We start from the raw sequence: 21,539 nt of genomic DNA, 5'->3' as shown, positions 1-21,539 counted from the left end.
ACCGCCCTAGACACATCCTCATAGAACTCCAATAAATTCGTCAGACACGACTTCCCCTTAACGAAACCGTGCTGCGTCTGCTCTACCAAACAATTCTCCTCAAGATGCCTCGCTATTTTCTCCTTGATCACGGATTCTAACATTTTTCCTACAACAGACGTTAAACTAACCAGCCTATAATTCCCCGCCTTATGCCTGCCACCCTTCTTAAACAACGGCGTAACATTAGCCGTTTTCCAATCTTCCGGCACTTCCCCGGAATCCAGCGACGTTTGGAAAATAATCACCAAGGCATCCACTATCACCTCCGCCATTTCCTTCAGAACCCTTGGATGCATTCCATCCGGTCCTGGGGACTTGTCCACAACCAGTCCCTCCAGTCTGTCGAGCACCGCCTCTCTAGTAACAGTAATGTCATTGAGACCCTCCAGTCCTACCACCTTTCCATTGCTAACACCCGGCAAATTATTCACGTCCTCCTCCGTGAAGACCGAAACAAAAAAGTTATTCCCGATGGTGAGGGGGTCCAGAACTAGGGGGTTATAGTTTGAGGATAAGGGGTAAACCTTTTAGGACTGAGGTGAGGAGAAATTTCTTCACCCAGAGGGTGGGGAATGTGTGGAATTCACTCCCACAGAAAGTAGTTGAGACCAAAACATTGTGTGATTTCAGGAAGAAATTAGATATCGCTCTTGGGGCTAAAGGGATCGAGGATATGGGGGGGAAGCGGGGGATCAGGATATTGAATTGGATGGTCAGCCATGATCATAATGAATGGCAGAGCTGGATCGAAGGGCCAAATGGCCTCCTCCTGCTTCTAGTTTCCATGTATCAATGTCAATGTTTAAAATCACCATAAGGCTGGAGAAAGTAAGATTTCTCCGTGATCACGGCTACCAAAGAAGGTGATGGCCTAGTGGTATTATCATGAAGCTACTAATCCAGTAACTCAGCTAACATTCTGGGGGACCCGGGTTCGAATCCCACCATGGCAGATGGTGGAATTTGAATTCAATTAAAAAAAGTCTGGAATTAAGAATGACCATGAGACCATTGTAGCAAAAACCCTTCCGGTTCACTAGTGTGGGGCAGCAGGGTGGTACAGTGGTTAGCACTGCTGCCTCAGGGACTCCGGTTTGGGTCACTGTCTGTTGGGAGCTGTCTGCATGGGTTTCCTCCGGGTGCTCCAGTTTCCTGCATAAATAAATAATGTTTAGAGTCATTGATTTTACGGCCTAGAGACTATAAAATTCCGTCTGAGGTCAATGGACCTTTCCATGGTCCACCCCTTGTCCGTTCCGATTCCCGTGGCAGGTGGGGAGGTAAAATTCCGGCTGTAGAGTAATATAGCACAGAAACAGGCCCTACGGTCCATAACGAATGAGACTGCACATTCTCCCCGTGTCAGTGTGGGTTTCCACCCTCAGTCTGAAAGATGTGCTGCTTAGGTGGATTGGCCACGCTAAATTCTCCCTCAGTGTAACCGAACAGGAGTGTGGCGGCTAGGGGATTTTCATAGTAACTTCATTGCAGCGTTAATGTAAGCCCACTTGTGACACTAATCAATGAACGTCCTTTAGGGAAGGAAATCTGCTGTCCTTACCCGGCCTGGCCTAAATGTGACTCCAGAGCCACAACGATGCAGTTGACTCTCAAATGCCTTCCAAGGACTACAAGGGATGGGCAATAAATGCTGGCCCAGCCAGCTACACCCATGTCCCAGGGATGAATCTAAAATAATACCAACAGCCTACCCTATACCAACGTGAATTCATAGAACATAGAACACTACAGCACAAACAGGCCCTTCGGCCCACGAGTTGCGCCGATCACATCAACACCTACCAACCTACAGACCTATCTATAACCCTCAATCTCATTAAACCCCATATACTCATCCAGAAGTCTTTTAAAAGACCCCAGCGAGTTCGCCTCCACCACCACTGACGGCAGCCGATTCCATTCACTCACCACCCTCTGAGTGAAAAACTTACCCCTAACATCACTTCTGAACTTCCCTCCTTGCACCTTAAATCTGTGTCCTCTCGTAGCAACCATTTCAACCCGGGGAAATAGCCTCTGAGAGTCCACCCTATCTATTCCTCTCAACATTTTGTAAACCTCTATCAGGTCGCCTCTCAACCTTCGTCTCTCCAGGGAAAAGAGTCTCAGCTCCTTCAACCTAACTTCATAAGGCATGCCTCCCAGTCCAGGCAACATCCTTGTAAATCTCCTCTATACCCTCTCAATAGCTTCTACATCTTTCCTATAGTGAGGCGACCAGAACTGCGCACAATACTCTAAATGAGGCCTGACAAGGGTCTTATAAAGTTGCAGCATTACCTCCCGACTCCTAAACTCAATCCCTCGATTAATGAAGGCCAGTACACCATACAATTCAGATGGGATTTGGATTGGGACCAGGACCATAAGGAATTATAAGTGACATGTTCCATAAAGCCAGTCTATCACTGCACTTTGAAAGAATTGTTTAAACTTTAAAGGTTATTTGTTACTGTCACAAGTAAGCTTAGATTAACGCTGCAATGAAGTTACTGTGGAAATCCCTGAGTCACCTCACTCCAGCACCTGTTCGGGTACACTAAGGGGCAATTTAGCATGGCCAATCCACCTAAGCTACTCATCTTTGGACACTAAGGGACAATTTAGCGTGGCCAATCCACCTAACCTGAACATCTTTGGACACTAAGGGACAATTTAGCATGGCCAATCCATCTAAGCTACTCATCTTTGGACACTAAGGGACAATTTAGCAAGGCCAATCCCCCTAACCTGCACATCTTTGGACACTAAGGGACAATTTAGCGTGGCCAATCCCCCTAACCTGCACATCTTTGGACATTCAGGGGCAGTTTAGCATGGCCAATCCACCTAACCTACACATCTTTGGAGTGTGGGAGGAAACCGGAGCACCCGGAGGAAACCCACGCAGACACGGGGAGAACATGCAATATCCACACAGACAGTGACCCAAGCCGGGAATCGAACCCGGGTCCCTGGCGCTGTGAGGCAGCAGTGCTAACCCACTGCGCCACCAAATTGGAACTGTAACAAGGCACTGAAGGGGACGAGAGGGGCTCCTGCTTCAGCTGATTTCAAGCACGGGGGTAAAATACAAGTTCATTGGACGGGCACATAACACCTCATTGGAAAATGTGTGGATCAGTGAAGAAGGGCAAGACTCTTCGATGCTGAGGAATCCAATTGGCCTTAATAATATTATGTTTGGAATGTGAGTTCGGATGAACACTAATGCATTTAGAGAGCAGAGAATGGGGTTTGTTGTTGACTGTCTTGAACTGACTGAGGATGTTTTCTGGGGAAATGTGGTGACGAGAGATGCAGCCAAAAGAATTATCTGTCAGAACCGGTTCAAAATCCAAGTTTCCTTTAACCTATTTATCTTTCAGGAAGGCTAAATCCACCATATTTAGCCCCTGGTATACATCCTGTGTCGACAACATTCCTGAGTTGCCATTAATATTTGGACAGGCATGTCTTTGAAGTACTTCTGCAGCTCCAAGGCAGGATCCCAGTGCTGCTGTGGTGGCTTTCTCTGACTGCACTGGAGTTCGGCTGCTGGACGTGGGTGCTGTCAAAGGCTTTGGCCCTCTGAAGGTAGGCACTGGTACTGCAAGCTGAGGTCCTGCGTTTCGGAAGAGACCATACTCAGAGAAAATGTAGCGAGAGGGAGAAACAGTGCAACTGGGGGGAGGTAGGGGGGGCGGTGAGGAGTGAATGAGTCACTGTTGATAGCTGTTTGTACTGGATTAAGAGTTTGGGAAGAGCAACAAACTGGTAGCACAGTTGTTCTCACTGCTGCCTAACGGCGCCAGGGACTCAGGTTCGATTCCCGGCCTGTGCTGAGCCTGCACATTCTCCCCGTGTCTGCGTGGGTTTCCTCTGGGTGCTCCAGTTTCCTCCCACAGTCTGAAAGATGGTTAGGTGGATTGGCCATGCTAAATTGTCCCTTAGTGTCCTAAGATCTGTAGGTTAGGTGGATTGGCCATGCTAAATTGTCCCTATGTGTCCAAAGATGTGTAGATTAGGTTGATTGGCCATGTTAAGTTGCTCCTTACTGTCCAAATATGTGTTGGTTAGGGGGATTGGCCATGCTAAATTGCCCCTTAGTATCCAAAGACGTGTAGGTTAGGGGGATTGGCCATGCTAAATTGCCCCTTAGTGTCCAAAGACATGTAGGTTAGGGGGATTGGCAATCTAAATTGCCCCTTAGTGTCCAAAGATGTGTAGGTTAGGGTAATTGGCCATGCTAAATTGTCCCTTAGTGTCCAAAGATGTGTAGGTTAGGTGGATTGGCCATGCTAAATTGTCCCTTAGTGTCCAAAGATGTGTAGGTTAGGGGAATTGGCCATGCTAAATTGCCCCTTAGTGTCCAAAGACGTGTAGGTTAGGGGGATTGGCCATGCTAAATTGCCCCTTAGTGTCCAACGACGTGTAGGTTAGGGGGATTGGCCATGCTAAATTGCCCCTTATTGTCCAAAGATGTGTAGGTTAGGGGGATTGGCCATGCTAAATTGCCCCTTAGTGTCCCTTGTTCAAACAGTACTCAGTGCCCTGATTGCGGGACCTGGCACAGGGGAACTGCTCGCTGTGAACCAATCCCTGCACTTGCTATCAAGCACCTTACCCCCTTCGCCCCCGCCAACTCCTGCTGTCACTCACCTCTGGCCTGGGATCCAGAGACAATCCTTGCCTTCGGGTGGGTATTACAGGCACCGTCTCCCTGTTCAGTGGAGTCTCTTTGGTTGGCAGGTCACCGCGGTGCCAGGCCTTCTGCCTCAGAGTGCCGCTGTCCCACAGGGCGGCACGGAATCACACTGCATCAAAGTCAACCTAGTCACAACAAACTCGCCCAAAGCCAGTCGAGTCAGCAGTGAAATCAGGCAGATAGCAGAACTAACCGACATCCCATTTACTGAGGGGCCAGTACAAAGTTCAGGCCAAGTTCAGTCCGGCCAAAGGCTGATGATGGGGGCTCCCACTTGGCTCCGATTCCTGCCTTGGGTCAGTGTGGAGCCTGCACATTCTCCCCGTGTCTGCGTGGGTTTCCTCCAGTTTTCTCCCACAGTCCGAAAGATGGGCTGGATTGCTAAATTCTCCCTCCGTGTACCGAAGCAGGATTAGGGGATTTTCATAGTAACTTAATTGCAGTGTTAACGTAAGCCTTACTTGTGACACTAATAAATAAGCTGAAACTCATTCAACCATAGGCGTACATATACAACAAGTTCAGGCGAATTTACAAAGCGACTGCTCTGCTCAACTCCCCAGCTCCGACCACCAGTCCCTCCACCCCCCCCAATCCGTGACCGCTGCCCTCCTGCCAATTGGCTCAACTTCCTGCCGGGATGATCCGTAAGATCCTCGCTGATCAGGCAGCCCTCAGGAAACACCCCCCCTCCTCAAAGGGCAATGCTCCAACAATGAGCTGGATTGCAGCTGCTCCCAGGATGGAGACTGAAACAGGAAAGAGAATTCATTCTGGTAGTAACTCACCTCCTGACTCCCCAAAGCCTGTCCACCATCTCCAAGGCACAAGTCAGGAATATTCCCCACTTGGCTGGATGGGTGCAGTTCCAACTCAAGAAGCTCGACACCTTCCAGGACAAAGCAGCCCAGTTTGATTGCTACCCCTTCCACAAACATCCACCCCCTCGACCACCGATTTCATCGGTCAGAACATTGAATACAGGAGTTGGGATGTCTTGTTGAAGTTGTACAAGACATTGGTAAGGCTACACTTGGAATACTGTGTACAGTTTGGTCACCCTATTAGAGAAAGGATATTATTAAACTGGAAAGTGCTCAGAAAAGATTTACTAGGATGCTACCAGGACTTGATGGTTTGTGTTATAAGGGGAGCTGTGTGTAGCATCTACATAGGATCATAGAGATTTACAGCATGGAAACAGGCCCTTCGGCCCAACTTGTCCTTTTTTTTAAACCCCTAAGCTAATCCCAATTGCCCACATTTAGCCCATATCCCTCTGTACCCATCTTAACCATCTAAATGCTTTTTAAAAGACAAAATTGTACTTGCCTTTACTACTACCTCTGGCAGCTTGTTCCAGACACTCACCACCCTCTGTGTGAAAAAAATTGCCCCTCTGGACACTTTTGTATCTCTCCCCTCTCACCTTCAACCTATGCCCTCTAGTTTTAGACTCCCCTACCTTTGGGAAAATATATTGACTATCGAGCTGGTTAATGCCCCTCATTATTTCATATACCTCTATAAGATCACACCTACACTCCACGGAATAAAGTCCCAGTCTCTCCAGTCTCTCCTTATAACTCAAACCATCAAGTCCCGGTAGCATCCGAGTAAATCTTTTCTGAGCACTTTCTGGTTTAATAATATCCTTTCTATAATAGGGTGACCAGAACTGTACACAGTATTCCAAGTGTGGCCTTACCAATATCTTGTACAACTTTAACAAGACGTCCCAACTCCTGTATTCAATGTTCTGACCGATGAAACCAAGCATGTCGAATGCCTTCTTCATCACTCTGTCCACCTGTGACTCCACTTTCAAGGAGCTATGAACATGTACCCCTAGATCTCTGTGTTCTGTAATTCTCCCCAACACCCTACCATTAACTGAGTAAGTCCTGCCCTGGTTCAATCTACCAAAATGCATCACCTTGCATTTCTCTAAATTAAACTCCATCTGCCATTCATTGGCCCACTGGCCCAATTGATCAAGATCCCGTTGCAATCCTAGGTAACCTTCTTCACTGTCCATTTTGCCACCAATCTTGGTGTCATCTGCAAACTTACTAACCATGCCTCAGAAATTCTCGTCCAAATCATGAATAAAAATCACAAATAACAGTGGACCCAGCACTGATCCCAGAGGCACATCGCTGGTCACAGGCCTCCAGTTTGAAAAACAACCCTCTACAGCCACCCTCTGGCTTCTGTCATCCAGCCAATTTTGTATCCAATTGGGGACCTCACCCTGGATCCTGTGAGATTTAACCTTATGCAACAACCTACCATGTGGTACCTTGTCAAAGACCTTGCTGAAGTCCATGTAGACAACATCAACTGCACTGTCCTGCATCTTGAGGGGAATTGCTTGTTAGAGCAGACGCAGCACGGTTTCGTTAAGGGGAAGTCGTGTCTGACAAATTTATTGGAGTTCTATGAGGATGTGTCTAGGGCGGTGGATAGAGGAGAGCTGGTGGATGTGGTCTTTCTTGATTTTCAGAAGGCGTTTGACAAGGTACCTCACAAGAGGTTATTGTAGAAGGTCAGGGGACATGGAGTTGGGGGTAGGGTGTTAGCGTGGATAGAGGATTGGTTGTCAAATAGGAGGCAGAGAGTGGGGGTTAATGGGTGCTATTCGGATTGGCGGTTGGTGACTAGTGGAGTGCCCCAGGGGTCGGTGCTGGGGCCTCAGCTATTCATCATTTATATAGATGATCTGGAGGAGGGAACCGAGTGTATGGTGTCAAAATTTGCTGATGACACCAAGATTGGGGGAACGGCAAATTGCGCGGAGGGTGTGGAGAGTCTGCAGAAGGATCTAGATAGGCTGGGCGAATGGGCCAGGAACTGGCAAATGGAATTTAATGTTGGCAAGTGCGAGGTGGTCCACTTTGGTAGGAATAATGGTAGGAAGGACTATTACTTACGTGGCAAAAAACTGCAGCAGGCGACGGTGCAGAGGGACCTCGGGGTCCTTGTGCATGAGTCGCAAAAACCCAGCCTGCAGGTGCAGCAGGTGGTCAGGAAGGCGAATGGGATGCTGGCCTTCATAGCGAGGGGGATTGAATATAAAAGTAGGGAGGTCTTGCTGCGGCTGTATAGGGCATTGGTGAGGCCGCAGCTGGAGTACTGTGTGCAGTTTTGGTCGCCGCACTTACGCAAGGATATTTTGGCCTTGGAGGGAGTGCAGAGGAGGTTTACTAGGCTGATACCGGAGTTGAGGGGGTTGAGCTATGAGGAGAGGCTGAATAAACTAGGCTTGTAATCGTTAGAGTTTAGAAGAATGAGGGGAGATCTCATTGAGACGTATAGGATGATGAATGGGATGGATAGGATAGAGGTGGAGAGACTCTTCCCGCTCAGAAAGGACAGTAGGACTAGGGGACACAGCCTCAAGATAAAGGGGGGGGGCGGTTTAGAACGGAGTTGAGGAGGAACTTCTTCACTCAAAGGGTGGTGAATCTCTGGAATTCTCTGCCCGTTGAGGTGGTGGAGGCTGCCTCGCTAAATATTTTTAAGACGCGGGTTGATGGGTTTTTGATAAGTGAGGGGATTAAGGGTTATGGGGAGAGGGCGGGAATGTGGAACTGAGCCACGACAGATCAGCCATGATCTTATTGAATGGCGGGGCAGGCTCGAAGGGCTAGATGGCCTACTCCTGCTCCTATTTCTTACGTTTTTATGTTCATCTACCTTATTGGTTAGCCCTTCAAAAAACTCAATCAAATTTGTGAGACATGATTTTTCCACTCACAAAGCCATGCTGACTGTCCCTGATCAATCCTTGCATCTCTAAATGCCTGTAGATCCTGTCTCTCCAATTTAGCATGGCCAATCCACCTAACCTGCACGTGCGAAATTTCCCCTTTGTGTCCAAAGAACATAAGAACATAAGAAATAGGAGCAGGAGTAGGCCATCTAGCCCTTCGAGCCTGCCCCGCCATTCAATAAGATCATGGCTGATCTGTTGTGGCTCAGTTCCACTTTCCCGCCCTCTCCCCATAACCCTTAATCCCCTCTCTTATCAAGAACCCATCAACCCGCTTCTTAAAAATATTTAGCAAGGCAGCCTCCACCACTTCAACGGGCAGAGAATTCCAGAGATTCACCACCCTTTGAGTGAAGAAGTTCCTCCTCAACTCCGTTCTAAACCGCCTCCCCTTTATCTTGAGGCTGTGCCCCCTAGTCCTACTGTCTTTTTTGAGCGGGAAGAGTCTCTCCACCTCTATCCTATCCATCCCATTCATCATCTTATACGTCTCAATGAGATCTCCCCTCATTCTTCTAAACTCTAACGAGTACAAGCCTAGTTTATTCAGCCTCTCCTCATAGCTCAATCCCCTCAACTCCGGTATCAGCCTAGTAAACCTCCTCTGCACTCCCTCCAGGGCCAAAATATCCTTGCGCAGGTGCGGCGCCCAAAACTGCACACAGTACTCCAGCTGCGGCCTCACCAATGCCCTATACAGCTGCAGCAAGACCTCCCTACTTTTATATTCAATCCCCCTCGCTATGAAGGCCAGCATCCCATTCGCCTTCCTGACCACCTGCTGCACCTGCAAGCTGGGTTTTTGCGACTCATGCACAAGGACCCCGAGGTCCCTCTGCACCGTCGCCTGCTGCAGTTTTTCGCCACGTAAGTAATAGTCCTTCCTACCATTCTTCCTACCAAAGTGGACCACCTCACACTTGCCAACATTAAATTCCATTTGCCATTTCCTGGCCCATTCGCCCAGCCTATCTAGATCCTTCTGCAGACTCTCCACACCCTCCGCACAATTTGCCTTTCCCCCAGTCTTGGTGTCATCAGCAAATTTCGACACCCTGCACTCGGTTCCCTCCTCCAGATCATCTATATAAATGGTAAATAGCTGAGGCCCCAGCACCGACCCCTGGGGCACCCCACTAGTCACCAACCGCCAATCCGAATAGCACCCATTGACCCCCACTCTCTGCCTCCTATTTGACAACCAATCCTCTATCCACTCTAACACCCTACCCCCAACTCCATGTCCCCTGACCTTCTGCAATAACCTCTTGTGAGGTACCTTGTCAAACGCCTTCTGAAAATCCAGAAAGACCACATCCACCGGCTCTCCTCTATCCACTGCCCTAGACACATCCTCATAGAACTCCAGTAAATTTGTCAGACACGACTTCCCTTTAACGAAACCGTGCTGCGTCCGCCCTATCAAGCAATTCCCTTCAAGATGCCTCGCAATTTCCTCCTTAATGACGGATTCTAACATTTTACCTACCACAGACGTTAAACTAACCGGCCTATAATTCCCCGCCTTTTGCCTGGCACCCTTCTTAAACAACGGCGTAACATTAGCCGTTTTCCAATCTTCCGGCACTTCCCCGGAATCCAGCGACGTCTGGAAAATAACCACCAAGGCATCCACTATCACCTCCGCCATTTCTTTCAGAACCCTCGGATGCATTCCATCCGGTCCTGGGGACTTGTCCACAATCAGCCCCTCCAGTCTGTCGAGCACCACCTCTCTAGTAACAGTAATGTCATTAAGACCCTCCATACCTACCACCTTTCCATCGCTAACACCCGGCAAATTATTCACGTCCTCCTCCGTGAAGACAGAAACAAAAAAGTTATTCAAGACCTTAGCCATATCCCCATCCCCTACCACTAGCTCCCCTTTCTCATCCTCTAAAGGACCAACGTTCACCCTAGCCAGCCTCTTCCTTTTTATATATTTATAAAAACTCTTGCTATCCTTTTTTATATTAAGTGCTAGCCCAGCCTCATAGCTTCTCCTACCCTCCTTTATCAACTTCTTTGTCAATCTTTGTTGACATTTAAACCTTTCCCAATCCTCTTCTCGCCCACTGCTCTTAGCTACTCTAAATTCCTCCGCTTTTAATTTAACACTTTCCTTCACCTCCTTCGTTATCCACGGCTTATTACCTCTCTTCCTACTGTCCTTTTTAACCATCGGAATAAATTTCTGCTGAGCACCAAGAAAGATCTCCTTAAAGATCCTCCACTGCTCCTCAGCAGACCTACCTTCCAACGCACTCCCCCAGTCCACATTTGCCAATTCTTCTCTCATCCTACCATACTCCCCTCTATTCAAACAAAGGACGCGTGTCCGGGAACCCACTTTCTCCTCCTCCATCTGCACCAGAAACTCCACCATACAATGATCACTCTCTCCAAGAGGATCCTTCACCGCAAGGTCCCTAATTCTACCCGCCTCATTACATAGCACCAGATCCAAGATAGCTCGCTCCCTCGTCGGCTCCAACACACACTGTTCGAGGAAACTATCCCGGCAGCATTCCAAGAACTCCTCCTCGAGCCCACCTCGTCCAACATGGGTCGACCAATCAATATGCAGATTGAAATCCCCCATAACTACGGCCGTCCCATTCCTGCATGCCGCACTTATTTGCGCGTTAACAGCCCGCCCCACCTCCAGATCATTATTCGGGGGCCTATAGACGACACCCACCAGCGTCTTCCTCCCTTTGCTGTTCCTAATCTCCACCCACAACGATTCCACGTTCTGCTCTTTGGCTCCGATATCATCCCTTGCTACCACCTTGATACTATCCTTAATCAGCAGAGCTACGCCACCCCCTCTTTCCTCCTGCCTATCCTTCCTAAACACTTGATAGCCCTGTACATTCATCTCCCAGTCCCTGTCACCTTGCAGCCACGTCTCTGTAATGGCCACCAGATCGTATCCATTTGTGTCGATCTGCGCCACCAGCTCATCCACTTTATTCCGAATGCTTCGTGCATTCAGATAAAGCGCTTTCATCCCAGCCTTCACCTGGACCCTATTTGCCGTAACGCCACCACTTGGGACATCCTCGGCCTCTTCCCTTACCTGTACCCTATCCTTAACTTTAGACCTCGTAGCGTCACCTACCCTCGCACCCTCCCCCCCCCCTAATTAGTTTAAAGCCCTGTCTACAGTCCTCTTTACTCGATTCGCCAGCACTCTGGTCCCAGCACGATTCAGACCAACCCCATCCCGCCCGAACAAGTCCCACCTACCCCAATACTGGTGCCAATGCCCCATAAATTCGAACCCATTCCTCCCACACCAATCCCTGAGCCACCCATTCACTTCCTTTATCCTGTCAACCCTACGCCCGTCTGCACTCAGTTCAGGCAGTAGCCCAGAGACGACCACCTTGTCGGTTCTACTTTTTAATTCCATTCCCAGCTTCTCATACTCCCTCCCCAGATCCTCAGTCCGCACTTTGCCTACGTCGCCGGCACCCACATGTACTACAACGACCGGGTTCTCACCCTCCCACTCCAGGTTCCTCTGCAGCCCAGCTGCGACATCCTGTACCCGAGCACCAGGCAGACAACACACCCTTCTGTGCACTTTGTCATTGTGACAAAGGACAGTGTCAATACCCTTCACCCCACTATCTCCAATCACTACTACGTTCCTTTTCCCCTTCTCTTTGCCTATGTCCTGCTGCATCACTGTACCGTGTGCAGTTTGCTCACCAACCTCACCTGCCTCGTCCTCTTCCAGACTGGAAGCAAGAACCTCAAACCTGTTATGCAGATTAAGAGGCTGAGGCCTCCGCTCCTCACCCCCCTTCCTCCTCCTCCCAGCAGCCCCCTTTTGTCCCTGACCCTTAGATTTAGCCAGTCTAGGGGCACCCTCTCTCCCCCTGATGAGCCTCAGTGTCTGTAGCTCAGAGGCCAGCTCATCCACCTTGAGCTGGAGCTCCTCCAACAACCTGCACTTACTGCAGACATGGTCACTGGGAAGGACCCTGGGGTCCGCCAGTTCCCACATCATACAGAAACCACACATCACATGCCCCTCCATTATTCACTGTAATTTTTTATGGGGAAAACATTTTTTTCCTTGTTTCTTGCTGTAGTAGTTTTGAAAAAATTTTTTTCCTTGTTTTTTTTTCAAACAAACTCACCTGGCCTTTTTTCCCTCCAGCCCTTTTTGATATTAAGCCCTATTAACTCACTCTGCTTCCCCCTCACTCCGCTGCCCGCTCAGACGCTGCCCGCTGTCTACACCAGGCCTCCTTTTAAACCTGGCGCTGATTTAAAGCAGGCTGGTCCACAAATGCCTTTTCACCACACCCTCAGAATTCTTAAAGCAGTAAATACAATAAATAAATGCTTTAAACAGTTCTACAAAGAGTAAAGTGCTTTAAACTTATTTTAAACAGGTTTTTAACAGGTAAAATCTTAGCTCTCTCTCTCTCTGCGTTAGGTGGATTGGCCATGCTAAGTTTCCCCTTGGTGACCAAAGATGTGCGGGTTTGGTGGATTGGCCATGCTAAATTGTCCCTTAGTGTCCAAGGATGTGTAGGCTAGGTGGATTGGCTATGCTAAATTGCCCCTTAGTGTCCATTAGATTAGACCTAGTGAATGTGTAGGGATATGGGGACCGGTGGCTGCAGCGGCGGGCGGGTAAGATGCGCTTATGGCGATTTGGTGCGGGTTAGATGCGCTGAATGACCTCTTTCTGCACTTTTGGGATTCAATGGATGCTAAGAGCTGTGTGTATTCACCAGAGGGGATTGTGAAACAAGTCAGGGACTCAAGCAAGTGAGGGAGGGAGACTTGAACCAGATGAAAGTGAAGTTTGAAAAGATAATGAACTGGGAAGGCGCATGGATTGGAAAGGATGCTGTGATTGAACGTGGACCAAATACAACCTGCTTCAGGAAACAAGGGAATGCGATCTTCAATGGGACAGACAATAAAGACTGAGTCTGCAGTGAAATCTGGAGCAAGATCAGGAAGACTTTGTGAATCCAATTTGATTTATAGATATGGCTAAAATAGAAAGAATCTGTTGTTATTCCAGCGAGACTGCATATTCACATCAGTCTGTTTGTGTCTGAAGTTATACGGTTAATATGACTGCAAGCAGTTCATGAAAGAAACCCTTTCTTTTTACAAGGAGGAAGCAATGTTCATATCTGATCAGGGTGCCCAATCTGTGACGGTATCATTAAATATGTGATCGGGTTGTCTTTGCGTCTGTCTCTCTTTGCAAATGTCTCCCAGTTTGTAAGGCTTTTCCAAGTCACCCCCACTTTCTTCCATCGCAGTGTGTTGCGTGTTAATGCTGTCTGCGTATCGGAACATCCGAACCCTCCACTCAAATCGCTACGTTGCCAGCAAATGGAAGCTTTTTCAAAATACATTTGTCCATGGGATTTGGCCATCGTCGAGCCAACAAGCATTTATCACCCATCTCTAATTGCCTGTTGAGAAGGTGGTGGGTGAGGTGCCTTCTTGAACCCGCTGCAGTCCATGTGGTGTAGGTACACCCACAGTACTGTTAGGGAGGGAGTTCCAGGATTGTTATTGGACATCAGTCAGTTCATGTGGTGTAGGTACACCCACAGTGCTGTTAGGGAGGGAGTTCCAGGATTGTTATTGGACATCAGTCAGTCCATGTGGTGTAGGTACACCCACAGTGCTGTTAGGGAACGAGATCCCGGATTGTTATTGGACATCAGTCAGTCCATGTGGTGTAGGTACACCCACAGTGCTGTGAGGGAGGGAGTTCCAGAATTTTGACCCAGTGACAGTGAAGGGATGGCCGATATATTTCCAAGTCAGGATGGTGAGTGACTTGGAGGGGAATCTCCAGGTGGGGGTGTTCCCAGGTATCTGCTGCCTTTGTCCTTCTAGATGGAAGTGGTGGTGGGTTTGGAAGGTGCTGCCTAAGGAGCCTTGATGAGTTGCTGTAGTGCATCTTGTAGATGGTACACACGGCTGTCACTGTGCATTGGGGGTGGAGAGAGTGAATGTTTCAAGGAAGTGACCCATTTACTGAAGAAATGAATGAGTAAATTACATTAATCGAGGTTGAGAAAGTAAAATCCACGATGCAGCTTTTGAACCAGTGCCAAGACGCTGGTGAACAAAGTGACACAGAACTGCGGAAACTCATTTAAAAAAATCTTAAGTACTTTATTGTTGGAAGCGTGCTGGGCACCTGTAAGAAACTAGACCGCGAGCAACGTGAACGCCAGGAGTTCACAGGAAGGTAACTTCAAAAAATAGATCAGACTGATTAAAGGATTGTTTTTGCGGGAATACAATGAACAATAGCAGCTTGTTTCACAACAGACACAGAGACAAGAACCATTCCTTAAATTGCCAGCACACGCACAAAAGGTTGAATTTACCATTACCTGCCCGGCACAGTGGTTAGCACTGCTGCCTCACAGCGCTAGGGACCTGGGTTCGATTCCCAGGCTTGGGTCAGTGTCTGTGCAGAGTTTGCTCATTCTCCCTGTGTCTGCGTGGGTTTCCTCTGGTCTCCTCCCGAAGGACGTGCTGGTTAGGGTGCTAAATTCTCCCTCAGTGTACCCAAACAAGAGTGTGGTGACTGGGGGATTTTCACAGTAACTTCATTGCAGAGTTAATATAAGCATACTTATGTCATTGATAAATAAACTTCAAAATGACATTTGAGACAAAAAAAACCCTGAAGAAATTATTTTCTGTATTTTGAATTTAATCTTCAAATTAATTTTTGTTTGAATATCAAATTATGAATTCAGGTGGACTGTTAGGTTAAAATTGTATGTAAATTTAATGTATAATAGTCATGTTATAATTATTTTTGATCAACTATAGCTGACACTGTCACATATTTATATTCTCACAATCTCAGATATAGTTAATAATATAGTTTTTTTAAAGTTAATTTGTTTGTGTTACAAGTATGCCAACATTAACACTGCAATGAAGTTACTGTGCAAATCCCCTAGTCGCCACACTCCTGCTTGGGTACACCGAGGGAGAATTTAGCATGGCCAATGCACCCTAACCAGTATGCCTTTCGGACTGTTGGAGGAATCTGGAGCACCCAGAGGAAACCCACGCAGACACAAGGAGAATGTACAAACTCCACACAGACAGCAACCCGAGCCAGGAATTGAACCCGGGTCCCTGGCACTGTAAGGCAGCAGTGCTAACCGTTGCACCACCGTAACTCTTTGATTGAGGTATATAAAATGCTAAAAGGGATTGAAAAATAAATGTGGACCAGATATTTCCTCTTATGGGGCGATCTGGAACAGGAGGTCACAGGGATATGTTGAGAGGCGGTAGATTTAATACTGAGATGAGGAGTAACTACTTGCAGAGAGTGGTGAATTTGTGGAACCCGTTGCCCCATAACGCAGTGGAATCTGAATCGTTGAATGGTCTCAAGAAGGAGATAGATATATTTCTAATTTAAAAAAGGGATGAGGGGATAGGTGGATTTGAGACCAGGGACAGATCAGCCACGATCTGATTGAATAGCAGAGCAAGCTCAACAGACTGATCTTGAGTAAGGACAGCAGATTTCCTTCCCTAAAGGACATCACTGACCCAGATGGGTTTTCCCGACAATGGGTCATTAGTAGATTCTTAATTCCAGATTTTTTAAATTGGACTCAAATTCCACCATTTACTGTGACGGGATTCAAACCTGAGTCCCCCAGAACATTTCAGGATTAATAGTCTCGTAATAACACCATTAGGCCATCACCTCACCTACGTTCCTATGTGTGGACGTTACTGACAGAGAACTCCCTAGTTTGGATAGGAATCCAGCACTCTGTGCAGGCTCAGTGAGTGTGCTGAACTCACTCTGCTTTCTGTGCCCAGGCGATGAAGTTGCTTTGCAACACTGATGTGAAAGAGTCAGTCATGAATTAGTCGCTTGTTTGACCCTCTTAAATTCTCCTGGCTTCTCTCCCGCAGGTGTAACACAGTCAGTCCATTCACTCTCGTCACAGACAGAACTCACCACAAGACCTCCACATCCCAGGCACCCAGTCTGTGAAGCAGAGGAACACATGAAAGACAATGCAGGGAAGTCGCTTCCCGTCGATATCCAGCTTGCTCTTAAATCCGTGAATATTATTCACCTCAAACCACTCTGTATGGGAGCGAACTCTACTTTCCCACCAGGGCCCAGATGAACACATTCCTCCTACATTCCTAATTGGATTTCTTTGCGATGAGCTTCCATTGATCAACCCTACTTTTTTTGCCACCTCCACGCCGACTTCATCCAGAACTTTAAGGATCTCGATTCAGTTCCTACCTCGTAACTCCCGACAGTGCAGAAGGCCATTCAGCCCATTGAGCCTGCACTGAGTCTCTGATAGAGCATCTTATCCAAGCCCTGTCCCCGTAGCCCCACATATTTACCCCGCTAATCCACCTAACCTACACATCTTTGGACACTAAGGGGCAATTTAGCATGGCCAATCCACCTAACCTCCACATCTTTGGACACTAAGGGGCAATTCAGCCCTACCCCCACATCCCTACATATTTTACCCACTCATCCCTCTAACCTACACATCTCAGGACACTAAGGGGCGATTTAGCATGGCCACTCCATCTAACCTGCACATCTTTGGACTGTGGGAGGAAACTGGAGCACCCGGATGGAACCCACGCAGACACGAGGAGAATGTGCAAACTCTACACAGACAGTGACCTGAGGCCAGGAATCATACCCGGGTCCTTGGAGCTGTGAAGCAGCTGTGCTAACCCACTGTGCCACCATGCCTTGAACCGAAGAGGCTGCTGAAGAAGAGAATGAGGGATAAAATGAAAGGATCAAACTGTGTGGAGGAGGCAGGGTTGCTCATGGCGATCATCGGGGGAGAGCGGTGGGGGGGTTAAAGGTCATCGTGGTCACATCCACACCGTTACCCAGAGGCTCCTGAGTGCGGCTGGCTTCACGGCACAGCTCGCTTCTTGTTTGGTGAATAGTTGGAGCTGTTTATGCCTCCCATTTATTTGCTCTGCTGTGGTTGGGCTCTGCAAAAGCCTGGCAGATTTCTTCCTCGAATTTCTATGCCTCTTGTGTTGGCCTGACTGATGAATGAGGGAGTGTAAGCGCTGCCCACACTGTGCATTCTGTGGTAGTTTATGGGCTAAAGGGAGCTAGTAAAGCTGTCTGATGTTGCAGTCTGAGCCTCCCTATTCGTGGGATATCTGTACAGCCCTTCGAACAGTGACAATTGTCTCATCCTGCTCCGTGGTCTTTTCAAAAACTGTTTGCAACAACTGCCTTTGAACGTAAGCTTCACAGACGCAACGAAACAAGTGAAGGGGGCTGTGGATTTTGCCTGCAAGGCTGTGTGACATGTCAAGTGGCTGTCAAGAAGCAAATTAAATCATTCAGTTTCGATACACATCTTTGCTCGCGTGGGTTTGATTCGCCAGTCGAATGGCGTTGGTCACTCAACTTAGACTTCATTGTAACTGGCAGCCCCGGGGGCTGAGGTCAATCAGCTGCAATGCTCTTCAACTCCGGGGCAAAAAATCTATAAAGTTGCTATGAAAATCCCCCAGTCGCCACACTCCGGCGCCTATTCGGGTACACTGAGGAAGAATTTAGGACGGCCAATCCACCTAACCTACACATCTTTGGACACTAAGGGACAATTTAGCATAGCCAATCCATCTAACCTACACATCTTTGGACACTAAGGGGCAATTTAGCAATTTCTGAAAGACATACTGGTCAGGTGTATTGATGATGTGGAGATGCCAGTGTTGGACTGGGGTAAACGCAGTAAGAAGTCTCACAACACCAGGTTAAAGTCCAACAAATAAACCTGTTCGACTTTAACCTGGTGTTGTGAGACTTCTTACTAGGTGCATTGACCCATGCAGCATTGGACTGTGGCGGTTAGACGAATTTCACAGTAACTTCATTACAGTGTTAATGTAAGCCTTACTTGTGACTAATAAATAAATAAACTTTAAAGTAAACACCTTTGGACACTAAGGGGCAATTTAGCATGGCCAATCCACTCTAACCTACACATCTTTGGACACTAAGGGGTAATTCAGCATGGCCAATCCACCTAACCTACACATCTTTGGAGTGTGGGAGAAAACCGGAGCACCTGGAGGAAACCCACGCAGACACAGGGAGAATGTGCAAACTCCACCCGGGCAGTGAGCCAAGCCGGGAATCAAACCCAGGTCCCTGGCACCGTGAGGTGGGGTGGTGCTGTGCCACGACCTGGCTTGCTGAACAATGCCAGCAGTTTTTGTTCTGACTCTGGGTTCCCCTCGCGCAGTCGAATAACCAGACGCTTCAGGCCAGGCCGTGAGGAGCGGCGTGCCACCCACCCCATCGTCAGCCGGCTGGACCCGACGGGGGAAGAGGCAAGTGGAGAAAAGAGTAATTTATAAGGCGGGAGTTGCGGAGGGAGGGGATCCGTCTTTGCTTCAGGGTCGGGAATGAAAGAAAGCGGTTCTCCTCAGTTCAGGCCTGTCTGCACCCATCTGAAACAAATACTGACCGACAAAGTGCGCGAGGATGTGACAAAGAAATGCATTTACGCTCTGGGTGCGAATGGAAAAAAAAAATCGTCTTGTGGAATGAACGCAGAGCAGAGGAATTTGAACAGAGTGTGGAAAATATTTGTCAGCGGAGGAATGGGAATTTGCCACTGCGAGCGCGAGACTGATCTTCCTGTGCTGCTCTCCCCACACAGCACACACTCTGTATTCACACTCCTACCCTGAGTCTGGAGTGTCCGACTGCCTCCTCTGTGCTCCACTCAATGCACACGCTGTTCTATCGGTTCACACACACACCTCACAGAGACTCTGTGTACACTTGGCCTGCACCAATACAGGAAATCTGCTGCTTCCCCCTGCTTATATATAGCAGACACCTACAGCAAGCTTCGTATCGCCGCTGCTGGTATTTTCACAGAGAACAAGGCTCTCAAAGAAAGTCACTCGCGTTTTATTCCCCCCACCGGACACAAATTTAACAGCCTTGTATTCCACGAGGGGGAAAAAAAAGATGGCGGTGGGCGTCCGACCTGTTTCAATTCCCCCTGCCAGTGGCCGGAATTTTACCAGAATCGGGCCAGACGAGTGGGACGGCGTTGATCTCTCGGGCGGGTAAAACTCCGACAAATCTTTTTTTTTGTGCCTTTATTCCGAATCGAAAATCCCAATTAAGCCCAATCAGAGTCCCCCACATTCGGGATAAACCGGATCCAAGCTGACAAGGTGAGAACATAGAAAACGACAGCACAAACAGGCCCTTCGGCCCACAAGTTGCACCGATCCTATCCCTACCTTCTAGGCCTATCTATAACCCTCAATCCCATTAAATCCCATGTACTCATCCAGAAGTCTCTTAAAAGACCCTAACGAGTTCGCCTCCACCACCACCGACAGCAGCCGATCCCACTCACTCGCCACCCTCTGAGTGAAAAACTTACCCGCGACATCTCCTCTGTACCTACTCCCCAGCACCTTAAACCTGTGTCCTCTCGTAGTGACCATTTCAGCCCTGGGAAATAGCCTCCGAGAATCCACCCTATCTATACCTCTCAACAACTCACAAACCTCTATCAGGTCGCCTTTCAACCATACGCTCATTCCAAGGCAATTGAGTGTCAACCATATTGCTGTAGCTCTGGATGTATACAAAGAACAAAGAAAATTACAGCACAGGAACAAGCCCTTCGGTCCTCCAAGCCTGTACCAACCATTTGGCCCGACTTAACTAAAACCCCCTACCCTTCCGGGGACCATATCCCTCTATTCCCATCCTATTCATGCATTTGTCAAGAGGCCCCTTAAAGTCACTATCATACCTGCTTCCACTACCTTCCCCGGCAACGCATTTCAGGCACCCACCACCCTCTGTGTAAAAAAACTTGCCTCGTACATCTGCTTCAAACCTTGCCCCTCGCACCTTAAACCTATGCCCCCTAGTAATTGACTCTTCCACCCTGTGTTCTGACTATCCACTCTGTCTATGCCCCTCATAATTTTGTAGATGTCTATCAGGTCGCCCCTCAACCTCCGTCATTCTAGTGAGAACAAACCAAGTTCCTCCAACCTCTCCTTGTAGCTAATGCCCTCCATACCAGGCAACGTCCTGGTAAATCTTTTCTGTCTCCTCTCCAAAGGCTTCTGGCAGTGTGGCGACCATGTAGGCCAGACTGGGTAAGGACGGTAGATTTCCTTCCCTGAAGGACATTCATGAACCAGATGAGTTTTTCCGACAATGGGTTTCATGGGAGATTCTTAATTTCAGATTTTTTTCCAAATGGATTTCAAAATTCCACCATCTGTGAGATTCGAAACCAGAACATGAGCTGAGTTTCTGGATGAACAGTCAAGCGATAATGCTGCAAGGCCATCGCCTTCCCCCGATCTTAGCCAGTAGGCCTAGAATGAAGCTTACAAAGAGAGATTGAATAGACTGGGTCTGTACTTGTTGGAGTTTAGAAGGCTGAGGGCGGGGGGCGGATCTCATAGAGACTTACAAGATAATGAAGGGGCTAGATAGGGTAGAGGTGGAGAGATTCTTCCGGCTTAGAATGGATGGCAGAACTAGAGGGCTCAGCCTCAAAATGAGGGGGGGGGGGCAGTTTTGAACAGAGTTGCGGAGGAACTTCTTCACTCAAAGGGTGGAGAATCTCTGGAATTCTCTGCCCATTGAAGTGGTGGAGGCTACCTCGCTGAATATATTTAAGTCACAGGTGGATAGATTTCTGATAGACAAGGGAATTAAGGGTTTATGGGGAGAAAGCAAGAATGTGGAACTGATCTACTTCAGATCAGCCATGATCTTATTGAATGGTGGGGCAGGCTCGAGGGGCTAGATGGCCTACTCCTGCTCCTATTTCTTATGTTCTTATAAGCGATTGATATGAAATTGCAATCTTGTCGGAATTCTAATCTTAGAACGAAAGGGGCTCCAAATTGGAAAAGCAAGAAGGTGTCAGTGTCTCGCCACCCCCCTGC

At 48.2% G+C, this 21,539-nt stretch overlaps 1 long non-coding RNA gene across 1 annotated transcript in view; it reads left to right on the top strand.

The window, feature by feature from the left end:
- LOC145362012 (uncharacterized) overlaps positions 1 to 17,023 on the top strand; it is a 40,543-nt gene extending 23,520 nt beyond the window's left edge. The window contains exons 2-3 of the long non-coding RNA XR_013889907.1: positions 3,432 to 3,639; positions 16,491 to 17,023. This is a non-coding gene — a long non-coding RNA (uncharacterized LOC145362012). The remainder of the gene's footprint in view (positions 1 to 3,431; positions 3,640 to 16,490) is intronic.
- The last annotated feature ends 4,516 nt before the right edge of the window (positions 17,024 to 21,539 follow it).

Source organism: Carcharhinus amblyrhynchos, chromosome X (assembly GCF_965287045.1).
Source record: "Carcharhinus amblyrhynchos chromosome X, sCarAmb.v2.hapA, whole genome shotgun sequence".
Taxonomy (NCBI): domain Eukaryota; kingdom Metazoa; phylum Chordata; class Chondrichthyes; order Carcharhiniformes; family Carcharhinidae; genus Carcharhinus; species Carcharhinus amblyrhynchos.
Note: the sequence above shows the minus strand (reverse complement) of the source record. Positions and strands in the feature narration are given on the sequence as shown.